The following is a 17755-nucleotide window of genomic DNA, read 5'->3' as shown; positions in this document are numbered from 1 at the left end:
GTATAGACTTCTTCCCCCATGTGTGTGGACAGAGAGGGGGCCAGTGGGAAGCCTAGGAATCCCTTTTTGAGCACAGGCCACCACCTCTCCCTGGTATATGCGTCAATGACAAATTGAGTAGTTTAAATACTTTTAATATGTAGGTAACATTCTGTCCTCATACCAGCATAGTGTTTTCATTTTTTAAGTTCCGTGTTCAGGGCGTTGGGTGTTTCCAATTTAGCAGGTGGCACCGGCGGCCAGAAATATTTCTTAATCACATAGAATGCCCCATGGCCACGCGGGGTACCGGGGCCCCTCCAGCCTCATTACGTCCACGCTTCTTTTGTGCACTTTCCGCCCGAGAGGTTTGGCTTTTTAATTCCTTTGTTAATAGCTGGAAAAATATCATGCTGGAACTTTTCAACATCACTAAAGTGTCCACAGCAATAAAAAAAGGGGCCTTTTTCATGGATGGTTCAAAGTGGATTAAAAAAACACAAATTCTAACTCCTCAGAGAACTGGCTGTGTTGAAATATTTACAGAGGGTCAAAGAGTCTCTCCTCCAGCCTGGAGTGGAGACGTGAAGCCATGGCCGCGGTTAAGCGAGGCCGGCCTTTCCAGCCTTGTTTATGCTGGAAATAACTCTGGAAAATGCCTCATACAGTTCTCCAGAGACCTGGAGGTGGGCCTTTGTCAGTACATGACGAATCAAAACAAACCGTTCCTTTGCAACGTTGAGCAAAATATATAAAAAAGGTCTTTCTTAGAACTTCCAGACAGACCTGAGGGACTAAAAACGAACTTGAAAGTGTGAGGAAATCAGAGGACAGAGCTAGACCAAAAAAACACATTTAATCCAAATTTACAACTGCGTTACATAGTGGAAATTTTACAAACGTAAAGTCCACTGAAATCCAAGGGTTTGAAGTGGATCTGAAAGGCTTGTTTTCTTCAGTTCCCAGCTCGGTAATGAAGGCGTTCCCTGAGGACCGGGACAGTTGTCCCTTCTTCTCTGTTGTCCTGGGAGTGCACCACTTGCCTTATCCTTTATGCCCAGTGCCTGCCTGGGGTCCGGTAGGCGGGCAGCACCCCATGGTGGTTGCCTAAACAGAACTTTACGACCAGGGGGCCCCTCGAGGATGATGAACGATGGATGGTCATGGACAAGTCTGTTCCCAGGACAGCCTAATACATGCTATAGAGATGACTATGGTCTCCTGCTGTAAAATCCTTCTTCTAAAAAATTTTAATTGAAGTATGGTTGACTTACAATATTGTGTTAGTTTCAGATGTACAGCAAAGTGATTCAGTTATACATATATGTCTCTATTTTTTTCAGATTCTTTCCCATTATAGGTTATTACAAGATATTGAATACAGTTCCCTGTGCTCTACTACTGTATACTGCTTGTTGCTTACCTGTTTTATATATAGTAGTGTGTATCTGTTAATCCCACATTCCTAATTTATCCCTCTTCCCCTTTCTCCTTTGGTAATCATGATGGTTTTCTGTGTCTGTGGAAGCCACCTAAGTGTCCATCGACAGATGAACAGATAAAGAAGGTATGGTACATACAGTGGAATACTACTCAGCCATAAAAAACAGTGAAATATTGCCATTTGGAGCAACATGAATGGACCTAGAGATGATCATACTAAGTGAAGTAAGTCAGACAGAGAAAGGTAAATATCACAGGATATCACTTATTCGTGGAATCTAAAAAAATGATACAAATGAACTTATTATTTAAAATCCTTTTAATTCATAGGCACTCTGACTCATAAAGCACTTATAAAAGTGGGCCTGGTGTCCTCCGAGAGTCACGGAGGTCATGGTGGACACCTGATGCTTTTGTTCGCCTCCTTCTCTGTCATCATTCTGACCAGTCTCCGTCTTCTCGCCACCCTCCTCTCTGCCAGAGGCCAGTTCTAGGTCTTGGCGTAGGGTTTAGGTGACCCAAAGTCCACCAATCATACTTCTTCCTCAAGACTTTTCAAGCTAGGTGGATCTGAGAAAGAAAATCCACTTTCCTCCATGCCCTTGGAATTATTAAGTTGTGGGACCAGGAGCTGCTGGCAGCCAGGGTTCCTGCTACTTGGAGAGAGAGGGTCTGCAGACAGATAAGATTTAAGGGGCTTCCAAGACAGGCAGTCTGACTGATGCTCCAGTAGGTGAGAGTAAAGGGACATTCAGGGGACACGGAGAGACATGGGTCCCATCTACCTCCTAAGGCAAACTCTATCCCTGCCTTCTGCGGTGTAATTACCTGGCCCTGCCTCGACCTCGTCTTCCTAAGCTAGTATGAATTCAGTTTGCATCCTTTACATTGGAAAGGGTCTTGAAAGTACAATGTATGTACCACTAGGAAAGCCCTAGTGAACTCCCCCTCGTGATCTGAAAATGCAGGTCGAACTTCAGTGTTCATAAAAAATCATTTGAAAGTACAAATCTTTGGTCTGTCTGCAGATTTGCCCATTTTACGTTTTTTGTTTTGTTTGTTAACATTCACGTTCTTTCCCAAACACAAAATTCTTTCTTAAAGTGCTGTAGCAACGCAACAATGATGAGTGTGAGCATTTATTGAGTGTTTAATGTGTGCCAGGTTATTTGTTTCAACCCTTTAATGTTTAACCCTTTTCATCCTCATAAAACCCCATGAAATACAAATTGTCATTTCCCCCATTTTATAGATGTGGAAACTGAGGCACAGAAATTTTAAGCACTTTTCCCGGGGGGTTACCCAGCTAGTTAGGGGCTGAGACAAGATTTGAACACAAGCTTTATAAGTTCAGAGACTATTTAATACAGAAATATGTAGAAGTATTGAAAACCCCTAATTTTGTTCAGTTATGACAATCGTGTTTAAAACTGAATTACAAATTTCTAATTTTTTGAAATAATTTTGTGCTATTTTTCAAAGCAATTAAAAAGCTACAAGTGCCCTAAAAGGTATTCCACTCTGTGACTTGAACTTACACATTAAGAGACTCTAGTCCATGGAGGTTTTCCTCTGCTTTTCTGTGGTAGAGCTGGATTCACATGTCTGATTTCCATCCCAGCTGGACCATTCTACCGATGGACCTTCACACAAGTACTGACTTCGCCTAGAAGCCAAAGCTGGTAGTGGTCTGGTCTTGAAGAATAAGTCTGAAACGGAGGAAGAGAGTATTGTGAAGCCCCCGGGCCCCCTTGCCAATTCTTCACCGCTTTGTATCACCACCCTATGTGCATTTGGTGAGGAAGGAACCTAATCTCTCTGGCCAGCTTTGCATCCTGCGATGGCGTACGCGGATCAATAGAAATGGTTAAAATGTTCAGCCCCGCTTGCTAACATCCCAGAAGCGCATCAAAAGCAGGAAAGGGTCAACCAAGGTTCATCCCTCTGTCATTCCTATGAAACACTTCATGTAGTTGCTGGGGAATTGGGTTGAAACCCAAAGTTGTCATCTGGGGTCTCTGGCTAAGTGTTCATTTCCTTACCTGTTACCATTTCCTTTTTGAGCAACTGCAAAAACAGTGATCTCCTTAAGTCTTGAGCAGAGGGGAAGAGGGGAATCAAAAACCCTTGACCCCCTCATTTCCTGTGAGATTGTGAAACAAAAAGGTAAACATTTAAGGGAATGTGGCAGCTCAGAACAATTACCCCTATTGTGGAATGACTACTGGTTTCCTTTTCTTTTTACACAAACTCTTTCCAGTGGAGAAGCTGAACAGAAGTCAGCTCTGCCACGGGCCCTCGAGGTTGCCTGGATTGGCAGTGAGAAAATCCAGGGAGATTTGCTTCGTGGGCAATTTGTAGACTTTTAGGAGGCTAGGCTGAACTGTCCTTGGGTCACGCAGAATAGTTGTCTCAAAAGGAAGTTCTTCTGAGAGCTTCAGAAGGCCGGGCATTATTCTACAGTTTGAGAAGGGATGGAGGATTATGCATCCCTTGATAACCTCGTTCACTAGAGTCTGAAGCTTGGTGACTGGGCTGTAATCCGAGAACGCTTGCTCAGAAGCTTTGGCAGCTCTCTGATTTTCTTCCTTTTGAGGCTTCCCCACTTCGAGCCCTTCGCAGAACAAGGTCGTGGTGACCTACAGCAGTGACTCACGCCCGGCCTTGCCGTGCCTCCTCGGCAAAGACTCAAGAGTCTTTGTGAAACCTCAGGATGGTTCCACGATGGAGGGTGAAGGGCTCCATCAGACCTAATTCAGCTGTGTCTCTTGTTCTTTACCTTCCAATTATTGGATTTAAAGAATTCCGTAACTGCAAGGAAAGACTTCTTTGGGGTCAGTGTGAACTATTCTTTTGTTCATGCAGCAAATGCTTATTCAGGAACTACCATGAACCGCGCGCGTGTGCGTGTGCGTGTGCGTGTGCGTGTGTGTGCGTGTGCGTGTGCGTGTGCGTGTGTGTGTGTGTGTGTGTGTTTCTGCCCCAGGTTCCTCTACTTGGTCTTTGATTCTGGTTCCTGACACAGAGCTCCTAAAAGCCTTGTACTTTCCTGGGTGAGAGGAGCGCCTTTTGTTCTTATGAGGTGACCCCTGGACGGCTCCTGGGTAGGGCCTGGTCACCAGAAAACAAAGCCATGATTAGAAACTTGGAACTTTCAGCCTTACTCCCCATTCTCTAGAGAAAGTTAATAATCGGTCATGTCTACATGATGACGTCTCCATAAAAAGTCCCCAAAGTACAGGGTTCAGTGAGCTTGCTGTTGGTGAGTACATCCACAGACCAGGACGGAGACACACCCCAGTTCCATGGGGACGAAGGCTACTGGGCTTGGGACCCTTGGGACCCTGTGTACATATTCATTTGTATATGTTTTCCTTTTTTGTATAAACCGGTAAACTGTTTTCCTGAGTTCTGTGGTTTGTTCTAACAGCTGCTCGAACCCATGGAGGGTGTTGGAGGAATCCTGATTTATAGCCAGTTGGTCAGAAGCACAGATGACAACCTGTATGTACAGTTGGTACCTGGAGTGGGGGACTTTTTATGGGACTGAGCCCTTGCCCTGTGGGATCTGACGCTACCTCCAGACAGATGGTGTCAGAATCGAGTTGAATTGTACGACACGCAGTTGGAGTCTGCAGCAGGGTTGGAGAATTGTCTGGTGTGGGAAAACCCATACACATCTGGTGTCAGAAGTGAAGAAATGGGGTAGAGGAAAACAGTGTGTTTTTCCTAAACAACCTGGAATTGTCCTAATCTCTGGGCAATAGCAGTGACCAAGTCAGACGATGTCCCCAATCTCATTGAATTTATAAGGAAATGGGCAGTTACAATTAGAGTATAAAAAATGCTGTGATGGGCAAAGTCGAGGGTCATGCAAAAATTCCCAAGGAGGGGCTTCCCTGGTGGTGCAGTGGATGAGAGTCCGCCTGCCGATGCAGGGGACACGGGTTCGTGCCCTGGTCCGGGAAGATCCCAAATGCCGCAGAGCGGCTGGGCCCGTGAGCCGTGGCCACTGAGCCTGCGCGTCCGGAGCCTGTGCTCCGCAATGGGAGAGGCCACAGCAGTGAGAGGCCTGCGTACCGCAAAGAAAAAAAAAAATTCCCAAGGAGAGCTTCTGTCCTGGACTTTTGGTTGGGAAAGGCAAAACGTGGGAGTGATTCATCCAGACCAGGGAAGGGTTCCCTCTTACTGTCTGTTTGCTTCTAGACTGACTTCTTTAAGGTGGTGAATGAGCTCCTTTAAGACATATATTGAAGAGAAAATAATATGATGCCTTATTTATTTAAATTTTTGTTATATTTTTACTAACCACCACAAACCTACAGAGAAGTTGCAAATACAGTACAAAAAAACTTTTTCCTGAGCCATTTAAGAGTAAGTTGCCAACCTGATGACCCATCAAACCCAAACGCATCCCTGTGTATTTCTACAAACAAGGACATTCTCCTCCGTAACTGCCATGTGACCACCAGCATCACGATATTAGCTGTGACTTGTCACCACCATACCCTGAGACTCCACTCAAGTTTTGCCAGTTGTCCCAAGAATGGCCTTTATGGTGAAAGGATCCAGTTCATGGTCACACACTGACTGGGTTGTCATATCCCCTTCCTCAATCCTTCCTTGACCTTTGTGACCTTGTAGTTTTGAAGAGAATGGGACATTTTTAGAATGTCCCTCAATTTTCATTTGTCTGATGTTTCCTCGTGGTTGGATTTAAATTGTGCATCTCTAGCGGAAACGTCTCAGAGGTGGTGTTGTATTCTTCACTGCATCATAACTTGCGGTGCAGGATTTTGAATTGTCCCATCATTAGATAAGTGGCATCTGCTAGGCTTCTTCAGTGTGAAGCCACTCTTTTGCTCTCTGTGATTAATACGTATTTTGAGGGAGGAACTGAAAACCACCCCATTCCTCATCAAACCCTTAATTCGGTATGGATTCATGATTTTCTGTTTTATTCAATAGATTGTAATCTTTTTTCAATAAATTTATTTATTTTTATTTTATTTTTGTCTGCGCTGGGTCTTTGTTGCTATGCGCGGGCTTTCTCTAGTTGCGGTGAGCAGGGGCTACTCTTCGTTGTGGTGAGCGGGCTTCTCATTGCGGTGGCTTCTCTTGTTGTGGAGCACGGGCTCTAGGTGCGTGGGCTTCAGTAGTTGTAGCACATGGATTCAGTAGTTGTGGCTCACGGGCTCTAGAGTGCAGGCTCAGTAGTTGTGGCGCATGGGCTTAGTTGCTCCACAGCGCGTAGGATCTTCCCGGACCAGGGCTCGAACCCGTGTCCCCTGCATTGGCAGGCAGACTCTTAACCACTGCACCACCAGGAAAGCCCTACAGTCCTTTTTTAATGCTCAAATTGTCCTATATTTGGTTCCCCTTCACTCTGACTTCTGTGTCCTCGTGACACCTCCTAATCATCCTTTGAGCATTTACATTTTTTTCTGACCCAGATAGATGTTCTAGGTTCAACTTCAACATTCCTTCTCCTAGCCCTGGAATCAGTTACTTCTCCAAGGATATTTTAGTGGAGAATGGTATTTAGAAACCAAGATCTGGGCACCAGGTGTGCTTACTGCTATGGAGCTATTGCTGCACTGAGAGCCTTTCGGTAGACAGAGCTAGAAAATATATGCATGTGTAAGTACATGCACATTTGTTTCTATGTGTATTTTTATTGAAATCCCTGAGTTCACATCAATACCTTCAATTCCAGCCCAACACCACAGGGCTCATTCTGGTTTTCTCCATTTCCATATTCGTAACTCCTTTCTCTGACCGTGAGAAACCTGAATCCCACTTACTTATTTGATCCATGCCCTGTATAGAATCAGTCTCCGTCACCACCCCCTCCCCCATGTGGACTCCCTTCTCTACGGGCTCTGACCCGCCATCTGTGTTCATAACATACACAGAGGCCTAGGCTCTGAGTCCCCGCCCTGGGTCACCTCTCCTCACAGACACCTCCCTTGCTCTGCCACTCTTCGTGACTTAGGGACTTAATTGTTGAGGAAGGGACAGGAAACTAAGGGAAGGAGAAAGGGAGAAAGAGAAAGAAAAAGGAAAGGGTGGGGGAGAGGCATGTGAAGGAGAACAGGAAGAGCCATTTACAGTTTTTTAGCTTCCGTTTTCCTGGTTGCACCTTTGAAGTACCGTATTATCTATCATCACATCAGAATGCATGTCTACTTTGCACAGGTGTCCCTGGTTCAGCCACCTCTCAACTCCTCTCTCTACCTCCTTATCTGTATCCATCCATCCTGGTCTCAGCCACCTTGGAATCAGCTCCAGAGTGTGCAGTTCTGGGCCATCCGGTTTGTCAGCGTCACTGAGGAACCAGTTGTCTGAAAGGAATGAAGCATTTTAGCTTCTCCCCAGAGGAGCATGCAGAATATACGTAGGGGACATCTGCTATCTCAGGTGTAATTCCATGCAATTATCAGATCGTGTCTCTGAAAGGGAAGAGACAGATAAATACATCCTTTTAAGGTTTTGTCCACTTTTTAAATGTGAATTAGCACCACTGTTTTTTATTCAGATAGTTTTGTCATTTAAATAAGTATAGATATTTATTACCTCCGTATTAGTCAATTCAACTTCCCTAAAGCTGATTAAGAATGTCACAAAAATACAACTGGGTTAACACTAAGAAGTATTAGATACTTTGAAAGTGTAAAGGTACCACTTAACTTTAAGTGTAGCGTTTCAAAAGGAAGCTTGAACCAGTATTGTCTGGTTCCATTAAAATTAATTGGTAAACAAACAAAACCAAAAAACCCTCAGAACTACTGGAACTATAACATACTTCAGATGAAAAATTTTTTTTTTTTTTTTTTTGCGGTACACGGGCCTCTCACTGTTGTGGCCTCTCCCGTTGTGGAGCACAGGCTCCGGACGCACAGGCTCAGCGGCCATGGCTCACGGGCCCAGCCGCTCCGCGGCATGTGGGATCTTCCCAGACCGGGGCACGAACCCGTGTCCCCTGCATCGGCAGGCGGACTCTCAACCACTGCGCCACCAGGGAAGACCCAGATGAAAATTTAGTTTTACTTTGCACTTACCTTGGGAAGTGGTACATCTTAAGGGTTTTTAAAATAGAAGAAAGGGACTTCCCTGATGGTCCAGTGGTTACGAATCCGCCTTCCAATGCAGGGGATGCGGGTTTGATCCCTGGTCAGGGAACTAAGATCCCACATGCCGTGGGGCAACCAAGCCCCCACGCTGCAACTCCTAAGCTCTCTCATCACAACTAGAGAGCCCAGGTGCCACAACTAGAGAGAAGCCTACGTGCCACAGCTGCTGAGCCTGTGTGCCGCAACGAAAAGTCCCTCATGCTGTAATGAAGATCCCGTGTGCTGCAACCAAGACCCAATGCAGCCCAATAAATAAATAAGATAGAAGTAAGACCAGGACAACCATAGAAAGCCCTAATATAAACACCCAGCTCTTTGAGCGGATTATATGAGCACCTCAGAACTCCAACACCTCAAAGGTCAAAGTTACCTCATTTGGGTCATCTGGTGGCTCAGTCCCAGTAGGATGTGCTTTTGCCAGTTTCATAGTAAAATGACCATACTGGTATTTTAGTGTTTATTTCAAGTAATATCAAAACGCCATTTTTTTTAAAATTTATTTTTGGCTGTGTTGGGTCTTTGTTGCTGCACATAGGCTTTCTCTAGTTGCGGCGGGAGGGGGCTACTCTTCGTTGTGGTGCACGGGCTTCTCACTGCAGTGGCTTCTCTTGTTGCAGAGCACGGGCTCTAGGTGCATGGGCTTCAGTAGCTGTGGTACGTGGGCTCAGTAGTTGTGGCTCGCGGGCTCTAGAGCACAGGCTCAGTAGTTGTGATGCACGGGCTTAGTTGCTCCGCGGCATATGGGATCTTCCCGGACCAGGGCTAGAACCCGTGTCCCCTGCATTGGCAGGTGGATTCTTAATCACTGAGCCACCAGGGAAGCCCAAAATGCCATTTTTAATGGCATCAGAATTCTATTTAAAAGTTTTCAAATTCATAAAATGGAGAAACTGGAGATAAAACTGAACCTCCATAAATATTACGCCTCTTGGAGTCTGGCTAGTCCTGGCTTTGCTGCCTCCTTCACTTCCAGACCCCTCCCTAGGAGCCCTCGGAGCCCTGTGCGCTTGCAGACCCTATCCACTGCCCCTGAGTGGGGGGCTTTGTTTCAGGCTGGGGGCAAGAGGATTTGGTGGGGAGTCGTAGGAGGTAAGTGGTGTTGAGGGTTGGGAGAGCTTGGAGTGCGGGTGCCTGAATTGGGTGAGCGTTGGGAGGGGTACAGAGGAAAAAGGGATTGAAGAGCCAGAAAGCTAAGCAAATTGCTCACAAAAGCTTAAAATAATGTTGTTACACCCACAAACATACTTCTATTTTGATACCTAAAAATACTAAGGCATCGGACTTCCCTGGTGGTGCAGTGGTTGAGAATCAGCCTGCCAATGCAGGGGACACGGGTTCGAGCCCTGGTCCAGGAAGATCCCACCTGCCGCGGAGCAACTAAGCCCCTGCACCACAGCTACTGAGCCCTTGAGCCACAGCTACTGAAGCCCAAGCTCCTAGAGCCTGTGCTCCACAACAAGAGAAGCCACCGCAGTGAGAAGCCCGCGCACCGCAACGAAGAGTAGCCCTCACTTGCCACAACTGGAGAAAGCCCGTGCGCAGCAATGGAGACCCAACACAGCCAAAAATTAATTAATTAATTAATATAAAAAGATACTAAGGTATCAAAAGGGAGTGAGGAAACTTTTGGAGAGTCATGGCACTCTTCACTATCTTAATTAGGATGATGTTTTCATGGGTGTATGCATATGTCAAAGCTTATCTAATGGTGCACTTTTTAACGTACAGTTTATGTCTTTTAGTTTATGTCTTTTTAAAAATAAATTTATTTATTTGTTTACTTATTTTTGGCCGTGTTGGGTCTTCGTTGCTGTGCGCGGGCTTTCTTTAGTTGCGGCGAGCAGGGGCTACTCTTTGTTGTGGTGCGCTTTGTTGTGGTGCGCAGGTTTCTCATTGTGGTGGCTTCTCTTGTTGCGGAGCACGGGCTCTAGGCACGCGGGCTTCTGTAGTTGTGGCACGAGGGCTCAGTTGTTGTGGCTCACAAGCTCTAGAGCACAGGCTCAGTAGTTGTGGCGCACAGGCTTTATTGCTCCGCGGCATGTGGGATCTTCCTGCACCAGGGCTCGAACCCGTGTCCCCTGCATTAGCAGGCTGATTCTCAACCACTGCACCACCAGGGAAGCCCCTATTTTATGTCTTAATAAAGCTCTTTTAAAAAAATATATGTGGTACACAATAATGGTAAAACCAATACTACCATTGCTGGCTGTGTCAAAATCCGAACAGGTCAACCTGATACTGGGCTTTCTGTTTGGACCTGGGCCAGTAATTTGTTTTAGAAATAAATTCTTTTGTCAGGTCACGGTGGCCTCACAGTCGTAACTACCTTAAATGAGTTGTTTTCATGGGGGCTGGTAATTAACCAGAAGGCTCCGTTTTGTGTTTTAATTTTAGTTAGTCCTTGCTTGCAGGTGTTGGGGGAAGAAAACTGTTTCCTCCACCCTCTTAGGTTTTGTCCAGAGGGCCTTCAAATTAAACGAAAAAAGACAGTTTAAGAGGAGAAAAATACACAATTTTTAAAAACATTTACATACATGGGAGTTCACAGGAAAAACATGGAACTGAAAGAAGCAGTAGATTTGGGGGCTTGGATATCATTTTAACAAAGGAAAGGGGGTTTGGGCTTCAAGAGATGATAAATCATGGGGACGTAACTAGAAAATACATGGGGGAAGTAATGGAAGATAAGGGTTCGTACAGTCAGGTCTGTTGATGCAACCTTGTCTTGGCGTCATTGTTCGCCTCAGTCATGAGTTCTCTCCTCTTCTGGTACAGGGTGGGGTGGGAGGGTGGGACCTGGGGAGTGGGGGTGGGGACGAAGCACCCCTTCACGACTGGAAATTTGTGCCCTGCTCTTAGGCAGTTACGGGGAGGGCAGAGAACTCTTCCTGCATTTGCTGATTCTCAATTGCTTTCAACTCAAAATAATCCTTACGCCAAAGAGGCATACTCTGACGTGGTGAATTCTGATCCGCTTCCCAGGGAAAACCACCAGGAACCGAACCTTCTCGAAGACTTGATGCCTTGGTCCTCAGCCATTTTACTGTCACTTGACCGTGGGACAAGGAGGTACAGTAGCTTCATGTCAGTCTCAAGGACTGAGCGACGCCTCCTCTGGGGCTGACGTTTTGCATCTTGAATATCTCCCTGTCTCTGTCTCTGAGTCCGCTTCCTGCTCCCTCCCTCTTGCCTTGGGCACCCCTTCCTGTCTAACTTTCCCCCTTCCTCCCTCTCTGCTCTTGCATCCTGAGCTGAGGCACTAGGAATGGCTTTTATCGCTTTAAAAACATCGTGCAGTATTTTTCCTCTTGACTTTGTTTCTATCGGATTCACTGATTTTACACACTGATCGTTTATTTTTCCAAGACAACATCTTTTCTTCTGTTTAATATTGTTCATATAGCATCCTCTTAAATAATACCCACCCCTCTGGTTTTTTTAAAGAAGGGGCTTGGCTCAAAAACCTCAAAAGCTGTGGCCACCAGCTGGGATCCTAAGATGACCCAGAAGTGGAGCTGGGTCAGAGTGAAACAAAATAAACCCCTTTCCAAGAAGTTTAGCCTTGGAGAAGAACTTTCGTGAACAAAACCCACAGGCCCCTTGCCGTCCTCCGCCCGTCTGTTTTGGTTGGCTCCAGTCCTGTGCCGTCATCTTCCCTCCTAACCAAAACAATGCCTGAGATAGTGCGGAGTTTTACATTTTTCCTAAAAAAAAAAATTCTATGTCTCAAATATCTAAAAATTCAATTTAGAAGGTACCTTTTAAAAAGTACATACTTATGTCTGAAACCCTGTCCTCCAAACATCATTTAAAAAAGATTCAACAGCTTACACACATCTCAGAATTCCAAGGTCCCAGATCTCTTTAGCCTTGTTGTAAGAACAGCAAGACCAGCCCGTATGTGTTAAAATGTATTACGGTTTAAAGTAATAGTAAGACTTCATTGGTTTTCTTTCTTCTTCTCGGGTGTGAGTGTGTTCATCTGATTCCTGCCACCCTTAGTTTTTTTCTCCTTTTTAATCCTCAAGAAGAATCAGAGAATTTTCCAGCTCTCCCCCCACCCTGCCCACCACCCCATCTTACACTTTGGTAATCTGAGGAGAGGATCTTCAGGGAGTCTTCAGGGTCTTTTCCATTTCCTTAACTCCCCAAGCCCCCCCTGCTTTTTGTCATGAGGCTTTTCAAACATACAAGATACACAGAGTGCATAGAGCAACGCTCGCCATCCAGCTTTAATAATCATCACCGTTTCTCAATGCTGCTTCATCATCCCCCAGACAAGGCATAACTTTACCCGTCAATACTGCAGCCTGTGCCTGGGACAGATGAAAACCTTTCCTTTTTGCTAAGCTAAGTGCAACACCATTATCAACCTAACACAATGAACAAAACCCCTTCATGGTAACTGCTTGGGTCAAAGTGGACCACAGCCAAGCATCTGGGGCTGGGCTCAGGGCCGTTGTTGGCTGGCAGAGTTGATGGTCGGGGAGAAGTGTTGGGTGGGGACAGAGGAGGACGAGGACAAGCTGGAATCCACTGATCCCTCTGCATCTGTCTGTCCTGCCTCATCGAAACCTTGGAGAGTAACACCTGCTTCCTTCCACCTCCTAAGTCTCGTGAGAATTCCTCTCTTGGCCTCTTCTAACCCAGAACTACTTCAAGAAAGGGATTTGGGGTAATCTAGCTCCAGCTTAGCCAAGATGACACAGTACAAACCACCACAATCATCTGATATCCAGTCCACGTTCAAATTTCCCCCAGGGCCTCAGTAACAGGACGTGACAGTTGATTTGCTCAAATTGGGGTCCAAACAAGACCCACACATTGCATTTGACTGTTAGGTGTCTTATGTCTCTTTTAATCTGGAATAGTCCCCTCCTCCTTTTTTCTCCATGACCTTTATGTGTTGGAGAACCTGGGTTGCAAGTCCTGGAGAAATTCCCCACATTTTGAATGTGACCAATTCTGTCCTCCTGGTGTAATGGTAGTGAGTTCTAGAAGCTTGATAAGATTCAGTCTTTTGTTGTTGTTCTGTTGGGGCAAGAATACCCAAGGTTCCTTAGGTTTTTGACTCCCTTTGGGATCCAGAGCTGTCCCACATCTCAGGCTGATATGGTTGGGAGAAGCTAGGAAGCAGTCAGTGGGCTACCCTGCCCCAGGTCTGCTTCCTCTGAGTCATCACTGAGCATGAATGGTCTCCTTTAGGGAACTGGATAAATTCCACGGGCGTCAGTCCTTCAACCACCCCTGGCCTCACACCATGGACTCATCTGTCTTCATCTTGGCAATAGTTAGTTCATTGTTTCCTCTTTCAACTTGCTGAATATTGTAAGCATGATGATGCCAATTTCATTTTTTTTTTTTTTTTTTTTTTGCGGTACGCGGGCCTCTCACTGTTGTGGCCTCTCTCCTTGCGGAGCCCAGGCTCCAGACGCGCAGGCTCAGCGGCCACGGCTCACGGGCCCATCCGCTCCGCGGCATGTGGGATCCTCCCGGACCAGGGCACGAACCCGTGTCCCCTGCATCGGCAGGCGGACTCTCAACCACTGCGCCACCAGGGAAGCCCCCAATTTCATTTTTGACAGCAACTATTTTATGCCTCTTGGATTAACGTCTAGCAGGAAGAGCCCACACATACTCCTTCACTGTAAGATTAGGTTAAATTCCCAATTTTTTGAACCAAGGCTCCTGAAGCTTATAGGAAATAGGGTGCCTCCTCCTGCACCAGGGTGGAAGCAGATGTATTCTGAGATACATCTCAGAGTAGCTTTCCAGGGACCAAAGTGGACACCCCTATGGGTTCAAAAGGGCCCATCAATGCTGTCTGTGGGTTTTGCTGTGCCCTTGAACTTTTCTACTCTGGGTTCATTATTCTCATAATCATGCTTGTGTTCAAGAGAGTGCTCATCAATACTGGACTCTCCTGTTTCTTGAACCAAACTCAGTTTCAGGTCACTTCCTCTCTGGGGAAGAGAAATTGGAGTTGGTGCCTGGGTTTCCCTGAACTCCAGCTCTGCTTCCAGATTCCCGACATTCTGGAAAGTTTACTTCCCAGCAGTTGTTGACCTTAGGACTCTGGATTAATGCTCCTTAAGATGAATGCGTGATACAGAGTTTGGTGTGAGGCCCATAATCCCACAGTAAGAAGATTGTATTAATCCTTTGAAGATTTTCACGGAAAAGAAAACAATGAAAATATTTTGGTAAAGAACTGTGACTCAGTCAGGATGCATCTCTGGGCCAGAGTTCCAGGAAGTTTGAGAAAGTCTCATCAGCATCTAACAGGTCCACATGTGTTTTTTCGTTTGTTTTAAATAATTAATTAATTTATTTTTGCTGGGTCGGGTCTTCGTTGCTGCATGCGGGCTTTCTCTAGTTGTGGTGAGCAGGGGCTACTCTTCGTTGCGGTGCACCGGCTTCTCATTGCAGCGGCTTCTCTTGTTGCAGAGCATAGGCTCTAGGCACGCAGGCGTCAGTAGTTGTGGCACGTGGGCTCAGTAGTTGAGGCACATGGGCTTAGTAGCTCCTCAGCATGTGGGATCTTCCCGGCCAGGGCTGGAACCCATGTCCCCTGCATTGGCAGGCGGATTCTTTTCTTTTTTTTTTTTAGAAGATGTTGGGGGTAGGAATTTATTAATTAATTAATGCTGTGTTGGGTCTTCGTTTCTGTGCGAGGGCTTTCTCTAGTTGTGGCAAGCGGGGTCCACTCTTCAACGCAGCGTGCGGGCCTCTCACTATTGCGGCCTCTCTTGTTGCGGAGCACAGGCTCCAGACGCGCAGGCTCAGGAGTTGTGGCTCACGGGCCTAGCTGCTCCACGGCATGTGGGACCCTCCTAGACCGGGGCTCAAACCCGTGTCCCCTGCATTAGCAGGCAGATTCTCAGGGAAGCCTGGCAGGCGGATTCTTAACCACTGTGCCACCAGGGAAGTCCCCACATGTGTTTTTGAAAGAAGGATATATATTTGACCTAAAACTAAGTTCTGCCCAGGGAGCTGATCGGAGCAGATGTGGATGGGCTCCTGTGGTTCACACTGGGATCACCGGTTATCTAGTTTAAGCAAAAGGGAATGCATCAGAAGGGCCCCAGGGACTCTTAGAAGGGATGTGCGGTTGAGGCTCTGGGTTGGGAAATGGAAATGATGCGGGTCCGTTTCCGGTTCTGGAGAGCTGGAAACAGGTCCCTTCCACATCTTCAGGGGGATGCACATGCTGGGGTTTCCAGTCCCATCAGATTGCCCTAAAGGGGAAGAGGCAATTCCATAAAAGGAAATTCAGGTGCTATCAGGATGGGAGGATGGTTGCAGGGCACTGAAACCCAGGACAGCCCCCTTTCCCTTCCCGTAAAGCAAAAGGACCACAACCAGCTTCCTATTATGAAAAAATTTAGTTTCTGGGCTTAAGAAAAAAAGGACAAAGGCCTAAAACCTCGAACCTAAAGGAATGCATTTTCTAAAATCTAGCTCCATAAACAACACCATGAAAGGCCAGAAGGAAAACTGTCAGATTAGGGTATTTGTGTTGAATTTCTCAATTTACCGCATTCCAAGAGCAGGATTTATCATCATTGGTGGGGAATGTTTCCAAGGACACCCGGGGTCAGGGAAATGTGGTCATTTGCATTTTGAAACACAGAACTGTATGTTTCTACAGCTGCTGTCTTACCAGCTCTCTGGGGACAGCAGGCTTAGTTCATCTTGGCCGAGGGACAGCACGGCTAAATGGTTCTCTCCGGTCACAGAAATTATAGGACATCTGACCAGAATTAGACGAAGGAACAGTCAGTCGGCTGCAAAGATGGTCCCTCAGCTTGGGGATCTGAGATTTGGGAGGAAATGAAGTTTGTCATGGTGGACCCAAAGGTTTATATCCTTAAAGACAGAAAAGTGTATACTTCCATTTCTATCTTTTTAAAGTAAAACAATGACTAAACTTCTTCTAACCTTCAAAGTGGGACGGTTGGTTTTCTCTGAGCCGTTAGTGGTATCAACACCCCAGGCCGTCAGTCTGGATCTTCAGCTGATACATACTGAAATCATTTTCCTTTTTAAATTTTTTAAAAGATTTTATTTGCCTTTTTTTTGGGGAGGGGGTGGTGGCGCTGTGCCACATGGCATGCGGAATCCTAGTTCCCCGACCAGGGATCGAAACTGTGCCCCCTGCAGTGGAATAGCAGTGTCCTAAACGCTGGACTTCCAGGGAAGTCCCCGTTTTTAAATTTCTACACATAACACATCTCAGATTAAAGAAAGCTTAAGGAACACTAATGGTGAAAATAAAGGCTAAAACGGAATGATAAAATTTCCACAAATTGACAGTAATAATAATACGGTTTCCCGGATTTCTTAGGTGTTTGCATCAGATCCAAATTAAAATTTTCGAAAATTAAAAGCTAAAAATAGAAGGACGATGACATCCAATCTTGCTTGTCATTTGCTAGGAATAAAGATTACCCACACTCACCTTGTGCTTTTGCTGAGGGGTGCTTACAACTGGCAGTCTGGAGCCTTCTATATCTGTCATTTAGAAGCAAAATAGTGAGATTTATCTATAAAAACCTCCGTCATTAAAACTCAGTTTAAAAAATGCAAAAATTTCCAAACAATTCATAGAACCAGTTTTTATCCATTTTTTGGTGCCATAATACATACTTAACTTTGAATCTATATTTGAGTCTACATTTGCCATAAAATATATCACTTCACGGGCTTCCCTGGTGGCGCAGTGGTTGAGAGTCCGCCTGCCGACGCAGGGGACGCGGGTTCGTGCCCCGGTCCGGGAAGCTCCCACATGCCACGGAGAGGCTGGACCCGTGAACCATGGCTGCTGAGCCTGCGTGTCCGGAGCCTGTGCTCCACAACGGGAGAGGCCACGACAGTGAGAGGCCCGCGTACGGCAAAAAAAAAAAAATATATATATATATATATAACTTCAAAATTTGTTGATAAATCATACTTTTCCCCATGTAATTCATTTATAGTAAATTAAAGAGTATATGTCTTTCCTTAAAAGTGATAAAGTTGAAATAAATGTTGTTATATAAGTTGGGATTTGGGGGTTGCGGTAGAAATGTACCATTAATCCCCCCACTACCCTCTGAGCACCCTAAATAAAAAGTAATCTGCAAATGCCGGCACCTTGCTGTGCAAATCCTGCCTGGCAGCATTTGCTGTGTCTCTTCACCTCACTCACCACTGGAATG

The sequence above is a fragment of the Globicephala melas genome, chromosome 1 (assembly GCF_963455315.2).
Source record: "Globicephala melas chromosome 1, mGloMel1.2, whole genome shotgun sequence".
Lineage (NCBI taxonomy): Eukaryota > Metazoa > Chordata > Mammalia > Artiodactyla > Delphinidae > Globicephala > Globicephala melas.
Note: the sequence above shows the minus strand (reverse complement) of the source record.